This window comes from Chinchilla lanigera, unplaced genomic scaffold (assembly GCF_000276665.1).
Source record: "Chinchilla lanigera isolate Chin_1 unplaced genomic scaffold, ChiLan1.0 scaffold00002, whole genome shotgun sequence".
Classification (NCBI taxonomy): domain Eukaryota; kingdom Metazoa; phylum Chordata; class Mammalia; order Rodentia; family Chinchillidae; genus Chinchilla; species Chinchilla lanigera.
The window spans coordinates 42,384,462-42,401,413 of NW_004955403.1; the positions used below are offsets into that span (position 1 = coordinate 42,384,462).

General features: G+C 41.1%; 1 pseudogene; it reads right to left on the bottom strand.

The window, feature by feature from the left end:
• Positions 1-3,757: 3,757 nt before the first annotated feature.
• LOC102019011 lies at positions 3,758-15,906 on the bottom strand (annotated as a pseudogene).
• Positions 15,907-16,952: the final 1,046 nt, after the last annotated feature.

The window sequence follows — 16,952 nt, forward strand, 5'->3', positions numbered from 1 at the left end:
ATCATGGATTACCCCACTCAAACTGCACACTGACCTTTGCACTTCTTAAACAAAAATGAAAAATAATTACCTATCTTGTTTTTGGAGTTTTCTGTTACTTGCAGCTAAATCTGAAATTAATTTATACAGTTCTTGCTAAAGGGTGATTTTTATTATTCTTAGTCATTTTGAAATTTATTTTTCCATAGTAAAAATAAAAGTAGTTAGGACATCTAGAATTTTTTAACATAAAATAAGTAAATCACTCTAAACCATACACCTGTAACATTTTAGCAAATATAGGCTAGGTTATGTGATTCTTACAATCTCATTTTAAAATCAACATTGTCCCATAGATTTACACATTTCTCTAATTTGGAGGGAAATATTAAGTACCTGTTCAGGTAAGTGAATGACTTCTAATTTTCTAGATGGTAAGATTGGTTCCATTTTTCTCTCATGCATCACCATGATCTTTGCAATCAACATATTATACCTCAACAGTAGATGTTTTTAATATTAGTGTGTCAGATAGGGTCTAATTAGGTGACAGACTCCATGCCAATAACTTGAGCTGCAAAGATTTAACACAAAGGATTCTTAGCTGGCAACAAGGGGATTAAATACTAATACAAGATTAAAAGAGAAATCTAAAGAATACACCAAGGCGAAGGGAAAACATCCAGGAAAGAACAAACACAAAAAGGGCTCCTCTCCACAACTGAGTTTTGGACATCACGAGAAGGTTATCACAAGTTGGGTGGATAGGGGAGAATTTCACTGGGCTGCATGGGTCCAGAGCGGAACCACAGCTGGCAGATCAAGCCTGGTGGACAGGAATCCACAGGCATCACTGAAAAGCAGCACTTGCTGGTGGGTGGGTGTCACTACATGCAAATAGTGGCACCAGAAAAAGCAGGAGGAGGAGGCACAGGAAGTCAGGAAGATTGACTTCATCCAGGAATGTCCCTCCAGTGCCCTCTAAAGACAAAGCTCAGGATTGTGTCTTCCGGAGAAGGGCTCTGCTCTGATAACCCAGCAGGGAGGAGAAGAGTGAGTTTGGAGCAGAGCTGTAATAAATCAATCATTCTCACAAATACTGTCCATTCTTTTGTCTACTGACAGTTATACCCCAATTTTCCACCCTACTTTTGTTAACTCTATGCAAACAGCGTAAAGCTGAGTCTATTGTCTCACAAAGTCAAAGAATGAAATCATGGACACAGAGAAGGATATTTATTGAAAGTAGAATAAACAGAGCTCCTGGTTGGGAGGGTCCCAGAATGTAAGGTATAGAGAGACCTTCCTGGTCCTCATGGAGGCCCAAGAAGTTGAATTTGATATCCTATGGTAAAGTTATTGGAATTCTACTGAGTTAATTACAATCTACCACTTCCAATGCACCCCATGGTGAGAATAAGGACACTAAGGCATATTTGTAGTTATGGACCTCCCAGGGGTCCTAGTCCAGCTACAATGATGGCTAACTGGAACAAAGACCTCCACCCAGTGCCAAACTTGGGTTTTATTAAATCAGGAAGGAGGGAGTGGCTTGAGGATGAGTGACTGTGAGACTGGTGGGAGGTAGTGGGTGCCATGAGCTGGGCTAGGTAGGAGGCCTGAACCACCTCTGCAATATGCAGAGAAGGATTCGCAGAAAGAGTAATCTGAATAACACAACTGAAGTAATATCTAATGTCTTGGGGTTGGTGCCTCTGCTCCGATGTAAAATCTTCTATGCCCTGGGAAGTCCTAACCTCTTATCTGGAGACATCGCGGCCAAAATCGTGGAGCATGGCTTTCCATCCTGCCTCAGCTCACATATGTTTGCTTTTTTTTTTTTTTTTTTTGGTTTGTTTTTGTTTTTGGTGCTAGGGGAGTGGAGAAACACTGCCCTATCACCTTTGCTTCAAGGACTACCATCAACACCTCAGCTGGACAAATTTGCTTTGCTTAAATCCAATTGAAGGGATAAGGAAAAGTCCTAGCCAGCTCAGTACCTATGAATACGTGGAAATAGGGCCAGGTTTAGGTAAAATGGAGATAATTGCTCTCCTTTCAAGGAGGTTGCAGGTGGTCTTCCACAGTAGGGTGCCAGGGTGTTCTCTTTATCTAGGTCCTTAGGGACAACCAAAGCACAAGAATTTGTTCGGTGGTACAGTAGTCACCTAACACAGGTAACTCTGTGGGTGTGGAATAACCAATCAGGGCTTAGGCTTTGTAACACAGACTTTAAAGCAAAGTGGTTTTTCAGCTGGCAGTTTAAAAAAATGCAGTTTAAAGGAAATCTCTTAGTCTGCATTTTCAAATTCCTCAAAAACCCAGCCTGGAGGTAGGGAAGGGTTGTTAACTAATTTAGCATATTCCACCTAAGAAGTTTCTTTCCTGTGCTTGCTTTCACATTTTTAAACTTAGCAATCTGTGTGCTTTGAATTAGTGTACTATTTTCTTTGTAACCAGCCTACTATCTCAGACCCTTTCCCTTACTGACTGCTCACTTACAAGCTAAATAGCTAAACCGCCTTTTCCAGTGGTGGCACAGAGGGCTTAACATAAGACTTTCCAGCAAGAATCATTACTCAGAGATGCGAAGAATCAGGTCTTGATGACCTTGTTTAAGTCTGTCAGCAACCACTTCATGCTTTTCCATTATGTGAAACAATAAATTCCCACTTTTCTTTCCTTAGTGCAGTTGGATTAGGTTATTATGTTTTCTCTTACTGGCAACCAAAATAGTATGATTAACAGTTTCTCAGATTTTACCCTTAATAGGTATTTCTGAAGTTCTTAATCTGTTTGGTCACATCTTTCCCAGTAGTAATTGAATATAGCCTCTTGCATAGATCTTTGTCCATACAGAATATAACTACGCATAAGTTGTTATTAAATTGATGGTATATTAAGTCATTCAGAAAATATTTATTGAGTGACTGGTATGTGCTGCATAGTCTGCTAGGCACTAGAAAGTCATGCCTAAATAGATACACATATTCCTTAATTTCTGGGGCTTGTAGTCTAGCAGAGGTTACAGAAAAGGGAAGACTCAATAACACACAGGATAAACATAATATAGGAAAGTCCTAGGTTCTTATAGCACAGAAGAGGGGCATTCTCTGCAGACTTAGGTATGAAATTGAGAAAAACTTGAAAAAATCTTTCTAGAGAAGATAATTTCTAGATTAAGACTTCAAGGGCTGGGTATTTAGCTCAGCGGCAAAGCACCTGCCTGGCAAGCGCAAGGTCGTGAGTTCGGTTCCCGGTACCGGAGAAAAACCAAAAAAAAAAAAAAAAAAGACTTCAGAGCTTCATTTTACTTTAATAAACACTAATGCATCTCTTACTATGTGATCAGCACTATTCTAAGCACATACAACTAGGAACTCACTATCTTTATAATAATCTGATGAGGCAAATATTATTATCTTTACAGATGAGGAATTTCAGACTTCGATAAAATTGTGTGACTTCTCCTAGATAAGATAGCTAATAAGTTACTCTGTTAGTCAGCTTTTCATCACTCTGACAAAATGCCTGAGACAAATAACTTAAAATGAAGAAAGGTTTATTTTGGCTCATGGTTGCAGAGTTTACACGTGCATAGTCTCTTGGTCCTGTTGCTTTGCACCTGTGGAAAAGCAGAATATCATGGAAAAGCAGAATATCATAGTGAGTGTCTTAGTTACTTTCACATCACTGGGACAAATACCCAAGATAAACAATTCAAAGGAAGAAAAGGTTAAAAAAAAAAAGGGAGAAAAGATTTATTTTGGCTCACAGTTTGTAAAGTTTCATTCCATAGTTAGCTGGCTCCAAGGCAGGGCAGCATGGCAGAGGGCCATGGCCCATAAGAAACATCTAATGACATGGTAACAGGAAGCAGAAAGAAGATAAAAGAAGGAGAGAGGGAGCTAGACCTTCTCAGTTCAGTGCCTTAGAAATCCACCTCCTTCCACCAGGCTTCACCTCACAACTTCTCATTTAGTTATTTTTTTATTGTCCCCAATTTATTGACTTTACAGCATTGCAAAAAGATTCAAACAGCTCCATGTGGCATTTTTAAATTCATACTGACAGTAGGCTGTGTGACCTGCAGGTTAGAGGGGCTGCCGAAGTCCAAATCTTCAGCATTTCTTTAGTGTCAAGATCTACTTCAGTGATTTCCTGATCCAAGGCTGAGACCTCAGGGACATAATTATCTCTCCTTTCTCTGTCCTCCTCCTGCAACTTGGTGGAAATACCCTGCACAGGGCTTCTCTGAATCGGCTTCATCAGATGTGTGACATAACCTGCTATCTTGTTGCAGAACGTCTTTCAGGGGATGATGGAGATCTCCTCGCACACATGCTTGTCGGTGTGGAAGTCGCTGCCCAGGTGCATGTAGCACTTCTCAGTGATGACCCAGGCTGCCTTCTTCACCATCTTGGTGCAAACTTGGCCCATGCTGGCAGGTCCTGGGGAAAGAGGAAAGAGCCCAACATCACATTGAGTGATAAACTCATCACTGGGCTAATGCACTGATGTGTATCATGCCCTTATGATCCAATCACCTCTAAAGGCCCCACCTATGAACACATGAGAGCTTGGGGATCATCTAAATACAAACCATAACAGTGAGGAGCACACGACAGCACATCATGAAAGCTGGGTTGCAAAAAAGACAGAGAAAGAGACCAGGTCCCAACACCCCTTTGAGGGCACTCTGCTAATGACCAACTTCCTTACACTAGGGCCTTCATCCTAATGGTTCCATCACCTTCCTATAGCACCATAGGCTGGAAACTAATCCTTTAACACATGACTTTAATGGGGTATTTAAGTTCTAAACCTGGGTAGGGATGTAGAGTGCTTGCTGAGTATGCTCAAGGCCCTGGGTTCAATCCTCAGGACTGGAAAAGAAAACTCTTAACCAGGTAACAAACAGGAACCAAGTCATAATTCAAACCAAGGAAATCTGAACTCCAGAGTGAATGCTTTCAACCACTGACAGAGATCACTTTGAAGCAATATCAGGTAGACTTTAAAATTAACCTATTGGCTTTCTAAATTTGTGAGTCTGAACCAGGCCTAGGTGACTTTCCCAAAGAGCCCCTGGCTGGTGTGCAGAAAATAGAACTGTCTACACGAGTGTTACAGTACAGACTTGTAGTGGTCTGTGACACTGAGATGCCTCTGAACACAAGGTAACACTGCAGCTGAGGGCAATAAATCTCACTCCAAATTCAGGACAGTACTGCCAACCTTAGAGTTCAGTTTTCTCATTAAAAAAAGATTTACTGCTTGGAATGTGTTTGTTCCACTTCACCAGGCCTTGCTCACCATAGCACCTTTTTCCTCAGATGCTCCCTGAAATTCCCTGCACGGTTCCATCCCCCATGAACTTACCCAATAAATAGCGGGAAATCCAGAGAAGTCTTTGTCTTAGCTCCAGGAGAGCTCTGACCTTCCTGAACCACCATAATCTATATTGCATTGTCTTTTTTATTTAATCCTTCACCATAAGCTTGTCCATAAGACCAGGAGACTGCTTAGCTTCCAGTAAATGTCTTCTCTGTGCTGCCTTCCCAATGAAGATGAGAAACATTTAATATTTAGTAAGCTGGTGTTATGGTTTATGTCTGGGTGTCTCCCCCACAAAGCCTCATGCAGCCATGGGGCAGGCTATTAGAGTTGAATGATTGTGGGTGTGAGGGCTGCACCCGCCCTGGGGTGGATAGTTTGCATATGTAAGGGAGAGGAAAAGAGTGCTTGAGGCCATTCCTCCTCCTCCATTCTGCCCTGGTGTGTGGTTGTTGCTTTTGCTGTGTTCTGCACCCTGAGCTGTAGCTCTCTGCCATGTGCCAGTCTGCCTTGTAATCTGCCAAGTATGGACTGAAACCTCCACGAACTGTAAGCAAAATAAACCTTTCCTTCCTTAATTTTGGGCATCAGGTATTTTGTCCCAGCAACGAGAAAAAAGTAACCAAGACAGCTGAGAGAGGGAGAAACAGAAGCGTGAAAGACTGTTGAGAAAAGAGAGCACAGCATTGGGAAGAAGTTGAAAGAGGCCAAGAAGGCTGAAACTGGTGTGCGGTAGGGGAAACAAGAAGGTGGTGAGAGGCAAAGGTAGACTATTTATTGTTCTTATAAGTAATGTTAAGAATGTGGACTTTATCTTAAAGACTTGGTGCCAACCAAAATTTTCACAGAGGGGACCAGCACCATCAGATTTCTCATTCACAGAGGGGACCAGCACCATCACTCTGACTAGTGAGATAGAGAAGCAGTGTTTTACTGGGTGTGAACTGTGATAAGCCAAGTGTTTTAGACTGTGTGGGTTTTCATAACAAAATACAATGCATTTATTTCCTCACAAGACTGGAAACTGGAAGGTCAAAGACTAAGGTGCCAGTAGATTGGGTTGTTGTGAAGGCAGGAGTCGGGTTTTATTCTCACAAAGAGTGGACAACCTAGATCCTTTGCAGCAGAGTTGGCAGAAGGGTTCATGCTAAGAAGAGAATCTAATGCAGCCTATAATCTGACAGGATGCAGAGCTCAGGTGCCACGGGGAGCCACGGAAAGTGGCTGTAAGTACTGATGAAACTTTGCTTACTAGTCCATGACTCACCTCCTAGCTTTGCGGCTCAGCTCTTAACAAGCCAGGGACCGGTACCAGTCCCGAGACCCCTGTCATGTGCAATTTTAATTCCTTCCCCCATCTCTAAAAATCATCATGCTGGGGATTAAGGCTCCCACATGTGAATGTGGAAGACAAATAGCCAGACTGTAACATCCTCTAAGAAATTCTAGTGCCCTGGATGAGAGCTATCAGGCCACGGGAATGATATGACATATTTAGGAGGCAAACAAGACAGAATATGAGTTTTGTTGTATTCCTAAGAAACAATAAGAATTGCAGCATCTAGTTTACCGCTGTTCACCAAGGTAAGGAATAGAGGAGGGAGTGCAGGTAATTGACTTCTGTTTTTGACATATTTGATGTTGAAAGTAGCTGAGGAAACTATAACAAAGGTGTGTATATGGCCTCTGAGGCTGAAAACATCTTACCTGACAATAAAAAGCAGAGACTGACAAGACCATGGTAACTTTACCAATGAAAGAGCAGGAAGTCACGTATGAAATTATTACTGAATAAACAGAGCAAAGGGTTAAAGACAATGAACTGTTTAAAGATCAGATAAAGTGAAACTTACAAAGAAGAAGGGACATAAAGGCCCAACGGGGAAAGGAAGTGTGTCAGTGAAGAAAGAATCTGTTTCTTGCTCTTTTCTAGCTTCTTCAGGCTGCATTTCTCAGCTCATGGGTCCAGCTGCATTGAGAAACAAATTTAGCATTGAGAATTGATAGTGGAGCAACAAGAAGCTCACTGGTGACCTCAGCAAAAGCGATTTCAGTAAAGAGTAATGTGTGCGATGCACATTATTTTCATATGAAGAATGAATAAGGGGCAAAGAAGTGGAAAGACCAAGTTAAATTTTCCTTTTCTGAAATCTTCTGTGAACGGAAGGAAGAAGTATCCAAAGACAGATTTCTGTGTGAAGTGAAGTTTTTCTTTCTTTTTTTTTTTTTTTTTTAAGATAAGTGTTGGACATATTTAAAGTTAATAGGAAAGAACCAGTAAAAAGAGAAGGTCGAATTTATAATAGAAAAAGGAGACAGACTATCAACTGATAAAGTCCCTGAGGAGAGAGGGCCAGAGAGGATCTGGAGCAGAGGTAGAAGGATTAACCTTGAACACCACAGAAGCCACATCTTCCATTAAAACAGAGGAAAAGAGTGAGTCAGGAAGGTGAGTGTGTGTTTTAGGGTACAGGAGCTAGAAGACATCTGATGTTTCCTAGTTTCCTTGTGAAAACAGAGGCAAGCCCAACCTTGATGGGCTATGATGAATGGGGGATGTAGAAAAAGCCTGAAGTAGTCCTTATGGAAAATATGGGAAAGATGATGAGAGAAACTCTATCAGTCAGTGTTTTACTAGAGAAACAGTTATAACACAAGATGTAAAAATGTATTGGAATTTACAAGATTGCCTTACAGTTGTCACCCACAGAATCAAATGAGGAAGAGTGCAGAGGGTGTCTGCACACTGGAGACTGAAGGATTCAGTCCAAGGTCTCCAACTCACTGCAGTGCCCCATGCAAGTCTGTGTCAGAAAGCCAGTGGTTCTGCGATAGAAGGTTGAAGAGTCTACACCGAAGCCTGAAGGATCCATGCTGGAAGCTGAAGAGTCTGTGCTGGAAGCCAGGAGATGATGTCCAAGGTGAAGGCAAAGCCTGGAGCTCCTCCAAAGAAACAGAAGCAGATCTGTCCTTCATTTTTCCTTTGTGCCATCCAGGTTATCATCTGCCCTAGGGTGGATCTTCCACATCCTCCTAGGGACTAGAAATGCTGGGAAGATTTCATCAAGTTTTCTTAACTCAAGTTGACACAATCACTCAACCATCACAATGCACCCCTTGTCAACAGGGAAATAAGGCACATTTCTTTGCACCAGTCTCCAGATGCAAAGACAAACACATACTTGTGCCTAATACATTATAAGTATCCTGCATACAAACAGAAATACATTAATTCCCTCCCCAGAATAGAAGACAAGTTTTTGGGGTTATTTTTGCATGGTGCTTTCTCTTAACCTTTCACAACTTGAACATTATAACATAGGCTTAACAATTGTTAAGGACCAGTATTAAGTCTATCAACATATTACATTAGAATCATATTAGGTGAGAAATAGTATAATTACAATCCTCTTTTCTGTAGCTGATCACAGGGCCCTACCTGGTATTTAGAGCTACCTTCTTCTACTACCCATTCTGTATTCCCTTGACCTTCAGCAGGCTCCTCAGCAAGTTTTTGCTTTTTCCCTGGTGGAGTGACTCATACCTTCGTTCCTGAAGGCTGTGGAACATTTGCCATTCTTCTTAGATTAGGTTGTTGTAGTTTCTCTTCGACTTCATAACAGGGCATGGTAATACTAAGAAGCACCCTAAGGGATCTCCTGCACTCTGTGTATTCTTTCTATCATCCATTATGAAGTAGTAGTGGAATTTCCCCTTCTTGTCCCGGGTCAATAATCCCTGCCAACAGTATGGCTCCCTTTTACGCTTGTTTCCTCAGAGGCATGAGACCAAAATGACCAGTGGGAAGTTTTAGGTTCCAATTCAGTGGTACCATTGTTGTGCTTCCTGATACAAGTGTTTTCCCCTCTGGAATTAGGATTTCTAAGCCAGTAGAACATAAGGCTGCAGGAACAGGAAGCAAAACTTTTGCTAGTGAACCAGTGAGAGTAACGGTGAGTGGTACCATTCTTACTTCCACCCCTTGATTCCTGAACACATGAATCCTAGCTATGGGAGACACAGTACCATATAGAGGACATTGATTCAAAACATATACAGCCTTTTGAAGAACCTTGCCTCATCCCTCATGCTATTATCACCTAGCTCGCATTATAACTGTGTCTTCAAAAAACCATTCCATCTTTCTATCAATTCAGTCACATCTGGATGGTGAGGAACGTGATAAGACCAGTGAATTCCATGAGCATGAGCCCATTGTCTCACTTCTTTGGCTGTAAAATGTGTTGTTTGGTCAGAGCCAATGTCATGTGGACTTCAGTGATGGTGAATAAGGCATTCTGTGAGTACGTGGATGGTAGTTCTGACATTCCATGCAGGAAAGGACTAGAGATGTCTGAGAAGACTGGCAACAGGTATCAGTGACTGATGATAGTAGTGTATGATTTTTTGGAGTCCATATGATGAACACAAGCATACATCAGTCTGATTAGTATGTAGACTCTTAAGAAATCTTGAACTCTATAAACGCATTAGGAGGTAGTTGTTAATCAAGAATAAAATAAATATAGTGGGGTGGGAATCAAACTGATGGAGAACAAGAAAATTATACTTATTGGTTACTAATAAGGCTTTCAATATAAGACAACACAGATTCAAGCAGTTTTGGAAAAGAGCTCTTCAATTTTACAAAATGGTGGCTGTGTTTATAGATTTTGATCACAAGAGGTGGGAAATTACACTACTTGTTAGGAATTATAGTTGGTGCTGAGAAAAGTTAAACTGTCTTTTAAGAAAGGGATTGGATGCAGTCTCAGTCTCTGGGTAGTTTGGGAGGTTTCTGGTACAAAAAAATCAAAAAGGTAAACAAACAATATTTGAAGAGTCTGTGATTTGGTTCAGCCAAAGGTTAGCACTCTAACCTTTGTATGGGAAAGTGAAGGTTGTGTAAGGAAGGTGGGCACATGGAGGTGTTTGAGACCTGATTAGCAAGGGCTCCTAAAGCTTCATTTTGCAAGTGGGAAAGTGATCTTGAGAGATAAACTAAAACACAAATGGAAAAATTGCTGCCTCCATCCAGTAAAGAAAACTCCACCCTGAATTTGTACTCTCAAGTGCCCCTAAACAGTCAGCACTTACCTGTACCATCCTCGCTAATGCTTTGCTTATTATTTCAGCCATGCCTAAGGAATTCTTTAACCTTAGCAAATAAGGTTTTTATACTTTTACATTTCATCCCCTTTGACTTTCCTTCATAAATCTAGCAATTTTCTGGGACAAAGAAGGTCCTTGACTGACATCATCACACGGTGCCTCTGAACTAATGTCAGCTTTCTTTCGTGTCACGGTGCCCCGGGAGTTACCCAATTGAGTTCTGCACAACATTCACTGAGGGCACTGTGACAGTGCAGTGCAAATACAGAGCATTACAAGAAATCCACTCAGGGACTCAGAAAAGCCGAGAAAATGATTCTGATTTAGGGACCCGGGTACTATTCTCCACCAAGTATCTTCTGTCTTTCAAGTGACTTGAAAGGGATTGGATGCAATCCAATTGAAAGGGATTGGATGTTATAAAGGATGTTATAAAGGATAGAGAGAAATACCAGATGAATAGATGGACAGAATGATGGGGGAAAGGTATGCAGAGCTTCCACACCCCCTCCAGCAGGCACACCACCTTCTCTCCCCGCAACCTCCACCTGATCTCTTACCCAGAAGCTCTCTGCACACATTCCTTAATGATGGACAACTCCATGTGCCCACCTTCCTTACACAACCTTCACTTTCCCGTACAAAGGTTAGAGTGCTAACCTTTGGCTGAACCAAATCAGACTCTTCAAATATTGTTTGTTTACCTTTTTGATTTTTTTGTACCAGAAACCTCCCAAACTACCCAGAGACTGAGACTGCATCCAATCCCTTGAGCATAGGAGGCTGGAGAATTGCCTAAACACATTCTTCTTGTTATGCCTATTGTCCTAGATGATAGGAATTAGGAAATATCCACATTTTCATTTTGTGCACACACACACACACACACACACACAAACAAAACAATACAAAAATATCATAGCCAAGAAAGTAACTTTCATTTCTTATCAATAAATGTCTACTTAGAGTATTTTTGAGGGGCAGTCACACCCTTTTGGAAATACTTGAATGCATAAAACAGAGCTGCATGCACTATAAAGGCAATATTGATTCTATAAAGGAATTCTATCTCTTTAGACTTTAAAAAGTTATCTTGAGGACAATGGCAAAAAATATACATAATATATTCTGCTTTGAAAAATATCTTGCAGGATTTCACACCAAGGGATGTTTAAACATTTAAATCATGATAAGCTCTGCAAATTTTGTCAAAGATGAAGAAATGGCTAAAAATCAGAGGCTGGCAATTACAGGTCAGATTTGCCCACAGATGTTTCAGTTTAGTCCACACAGAATCTTAAAGATCTGAAAAATATAAATTTGGAAGCTTTTGACAAATGGGAAGATGAGACGACACTGACTCGTGTTTCCACTTACACCAGCCAGCAGAACGTGGGGAGCAGGAGTTGTCTTTACTAGGGGGAGAAGAGTGCCACTGTCTGCAGTCCCCACCGCTCTCTAATGTCTCCCTCATTCTTTTCATTCATATTACTCCCTGTTCTGCAGCAACTCAACTCTGTTCTCATGCCTTGATTGTGTGAAAATGATCTGGAGGGAGGAGCAGAGGAGCGTCTTCTCTTTCATCACTTATGCTTCGCACTTTTAAGTTGAGAAGTGCCAAACTGACAGGCACAAAGTACAGTGAGGTCTCCCCATCCCCAGGCAGCATGAGTAGGAAAGGAAATGGCAGAAGGGCCTCAGTGTCGGTGTGATATTGTAAAATACATATTTAGTCTTCCTTCCAGTTTCATGCCATACAATTCCTAAAATCTGTGAACTCTCCTGAGCGGTGAGTGCCTTTTGTATTTGAAGGCACTGACTGATGGGCTCAAGGCTCCTGAACAGCTCAGAGTGAGGTTGTTGCCAGAAAGATCAAGGTGAGGTTAGAAGGTTGACGCTCTTAGCCCCAGCTCTCCAGCCTGTGGGCAAAGGAGAAGGGCAGGAGATGAAATTGGCCATTGATCTACTCAGTCATGCCTAGGTAGTGAAGCCATCATTAAGGAATGTGTGCAGAGAGCTTCTGGGTAAGAGATCAGGTGGAGGTTGCGGGGAGAGAAGGTGGTGTGCCTGCTGGAGGGGGCGTGGAAGCTCTGCATACCTTTCCCCCATCATTCTGTCCATCTGTTCATCTGGTATTTCTCTCTATCCTTTATAACATCCTTTATAACAAACAAGTCAATGTGTTTCCTGAGTTCTGTCAGCTACTCTAGCAAATCAATCAAACCGAAGAGGTGGATGTGGCAACCCCTTTATATAGCTGGTTAGCCAGAGGTTTTGGAAGCCCAGACTTGTGTCTGCATTTGAAGTAAACGCAGACATGTGGAGTTGGGCCCTTAGCCCGTGGGATCTGACACTGCCTTCAGGTAAACAGTGTCAGAACTGAATTAGAGGCTACTCAGCTGGGATCTGTTGCTGCAGAAATATTTGCTTGATATATATAGAAAGACCCCATGTACCTGGTGTCAGAAACATGAGTATATACTAGCAAAATTGAGCTTAGGATGGTTTTTACCCCTGTATCTATCCAGTATTAAGTGCCAGCACTGCACTTATGGGAAATATCTCAACTAAGATCCCTGTGAGCAAATTTGAGTCATGCATTGCAAATGTGGTTCTCATTCTTTTAGTTTCTCCAATTCGATTGGCCACATTCATAGTTAACCATCCTGATATCTGTTTCTTCTCCTGGAAATTAATGCTGCACAGTATAAAGGATCTGCAAGATAGGTGTGTTAGTGACTGAAACTCCCAAATAGAAGCTGAAATGATTCTAGAAATATAGGCTCCAATTTGCCTGAAAATACATAGCTTAAAGTGAAATTTACCCAAAATGCAAACACACTTTGGGAAAGGATAAATGACATTTCCACATTTTCTTTAGAGCTCTGGCACCATTTGTCATTGATATTTTAATTTTGTGAATAAGTAATGTGTTCACGTGACTCAAACACCAGAAAGCATGCTATGAACTGAGATCACAGGATGGCTGCACTTTGGTTCCATGTCCCCAAAATAGAGCCGAGGAGTCACCAAAGGATCAGAGCCCAACTGAGTATTTCTGAAACTAGGGCAAGCGACAGGCAGCACACCATCCTGGGAACTTTCTCATTGTTGCAGTATTTGTGGCTTTAGAACAGCTATAACTGGTAATTTTTTGTACCCATAAAACTGACCATTTACTTTCATTAATCACAGTTTGTGCAAAACAACTTCCATACTTGCAGCTTTGACATTTTAGAGTCTTCCTGCCTCTTCCATGACAACTCAGTCCAGTTGATGCCAGACACTGTGCCTTCCAGTACTGTAACTCCTTTAAGGACTCGAATACATATCTTCTACTTTAACCTAAACTTTGGTTTCATTCCACATTTCAGAATTGTGGACAGCCTCAATTCTCTATCCCCACTATACACACACACACACACACGCACACACACACACACACACACACACACATACATATTTTGTTTCAGAGAACTTTTAAGGACATAGGAGTAAATAACAATGCATGTTTTTCCTTTCTCTTCTCTTTAAAGTAATTGATAACTATAATACATACCGTGCTGTACCTTACTTTGTTTACCAATATATCCTAGAGTTGACTTTTTATTAGTTCATAAATTGCCCACTTATTCCTTTCTATAGCTATAAAGTAGTCATTGGGTAGACTTTCCATAATCTATTGAGTCAACCTCTATTAATGAACACTAGGATGGCTTCTAATCTGCTCCTGCAAATAATGCTGCATGAAAAAGCATCAACGCATGTCATCCTGCAGTAGTACTGGAGCATTATTATAGAAAAGTTCTAGAATTGAAACCATTGAGGACAAAATAGATGCATCACTTGCAACTTAGCACCAATTTAATTCATAGCACAACCAAGTGGCTTCTCTTAAGGTCAACATAATTTATCCTCTATCCATTAATGACTGAGATTTTCTATCACACAACTTCACAAAAATATATTAGCAAATTCCTAGAACCATTATATGCCACCAGTCTGTTCTGACAGTGTGTTTATGCCCTAGTAACTTACAGTTCTTATTATCAAGAGTTTATTGCTTTTGTACTTGGTAAAGTAAGTTTCTGTTCATTTATTTTCTTTTTAAACTTCTGAAGAATTCTCCACTTGTTTTGTTTTCCATATGAAGTTAAGAATCACCCTCACTGGCTCTTCTCATCTGCTAGATATGTTAGTTTTCCATTATATACATTAAATACTAGGTTTCAATCCATCATCAGTTGGTTTCATTGCTTTTGGCTTATGGGAACATAACATGGTGGGGCAAAATTGTTCATCATAAGGCGAAAAGCAGAAATGGTGCTAGCATCCCATTATCTCCTGCCTTGGTTACTTTTCTCTCATTGCTGGAACAAAATACTTTAAGCCCAAAATTAAGGAAAGAAAGGTTTATTTCGCTTACAGTTTGTGGAGGTTTCAGTCCATACCTGGCAGGTTACAAGACAGAGTGGCACATGGCAGAGGGCTACAGCTCATGGCGACAGAACACAGCAAAGCAACAAGCACAAAAGCCAGGAAATGGCCACAAGCAGCCTCTTGCTCTCCCTTACATATGCAAACTATCTACCCCAGGGCAGGTGCAGCTCTCATACCCATAATCAATCAAACTCTAAAAGCCTGTCCCATGACTGCATGAGGCTTTGGGGGGACACCCAGACACAAACCATAACATCTCCTATCTGCCTCCACCTCTCAATGATCCAGACACCTCCCTTTAGGCCCTAACTCAATGCTTCTACCATTATCTTAACTACTTTTTCTGGTTGCTAAGACAAAATACCTAACACCTAAAGTTCAAGAATGAAAGGTTTATTTTGGCTTACAGTTTGTGGAAGTTTCTGTTCATAAGTGGCTGGCTCCAAGTCAGGGTGGCATGGCAGACAGGCATCATAGCAGAAAACAGTCCATGGCAAAGCAGGGCAGGCAGAAGGCAGGCAGCAGCATGCAGCAAGCAACAGTGACAATTAACGAGCCTCTTTCTGTCCCTTATATCTTACCGATGCTTCCCACACTTAGGGTGGGTAATGTTCACACCCTTAATTCTAGCATTGCATCCTTGATCCCAGCACTGTGACACTAGATCCAGCCACCTCTGAAAAGCCCCACCTGTGATTGTATGAGGCTTTGGGGAGACATCTAGATACAAACCATAACAGCCATATTCCAATAGTAGCAAGCTGGGGACCAAGACTTTACTATTTAGGCCTTTGGGGGCATTTTCACACCCAAACTCCAGCGCTGTCTTCATTCTATGCAAGCTGTATTAAAATCCACCTTTGTGCAGAGCTCCTCAGGAACAAGGAAGGTAGTGGAGCTCTGCATCAACTCACCTGTACCCTTGATCTTCCATGTCTTTTCCATTGCTGTTTGCATTTGTGGGTTTTGTTTAAATTGAAATAAAAGCAACTTCATACCCACTTTTAACCTCTGACCAACTTTCATGGTACAGCCTAACTCAGGGTGGAAGGAGAGTAGGGGAGTGAATATTAGGGTAAATTAGAACACTTTTATACATAGAGAAAGGGGTGACAAAGGGCAAATTCCCTGTAATCCATTAACCTTCCACAACCCAGAAGTCTAAATTAAGTCCGTTTATAAGCTCCAATAACACTTCTAAAGTGCATGTTTTTATCTGTAATTATTTTCAGTGCTTGTTGTCCTCTCTAGATCATATGCTTTTAGATCTGTCATGCTTACAACATACTCTAAGAAGCTAGCACAGCACTTGGCACAGTATAGGAGCCCAGAAAATATTTGTTTATTGAGCCTTCAAATCATAAAGCTACGTAGGAGAACTAGCAACTAAAATCCGCACGCAGCACTCTTTTCACTAACCCACACAGCAGTCCTACATCTCCAGATCACTTCGCATATAATAAAGAGAATACGCAATGTGGTTTCCCTGGAGACTCCTCAAAGCTCTAGTTTATTATCTTTGCAGAAGCAATAGCTTTTAGATTTTCAATGAAGGAAACAAGGAAATGGTGGCAGAATGGCTACACTCCACGTTGAAATCTTTTTTAAAAACCTGAATTCTTTGCAAGCAATCTAGGAATTCATCCAAGAGGCTTACATGATGGGCTACCCAAAACCGGAGAATTAAGAAAAGCTCACAAAGCACTGAAATGAAAATTATACTATTGTGAAGCTGTTCCCTTCAGACAGAAATGAAAGAACTGCTTCTGCTACATTGATATAAAGCATTTGAATGCTTCACACCTGACTTGGTCATCAATATACTGTGATCTAAACTTTCTTCACCCACACAGAATCCTCAAGAAAATGAAGATGATTGTTTGTATTATTGCTTACAGTATAACTGGAAATGAATGGATCCACATAAGAGGTTGTGACATTGAGTTGAAAGGGGAAGAAGCCTTATTGAGAAATAAAGTCTCCTAATTAAATTCATTAAAATATACAGTGTTTCAGTGTTGGCACTGAGGGGGTCAGCAAGCTTAATAAGTTGGGTTTTCTGTCCTCAAAGACATTGCAGCTCA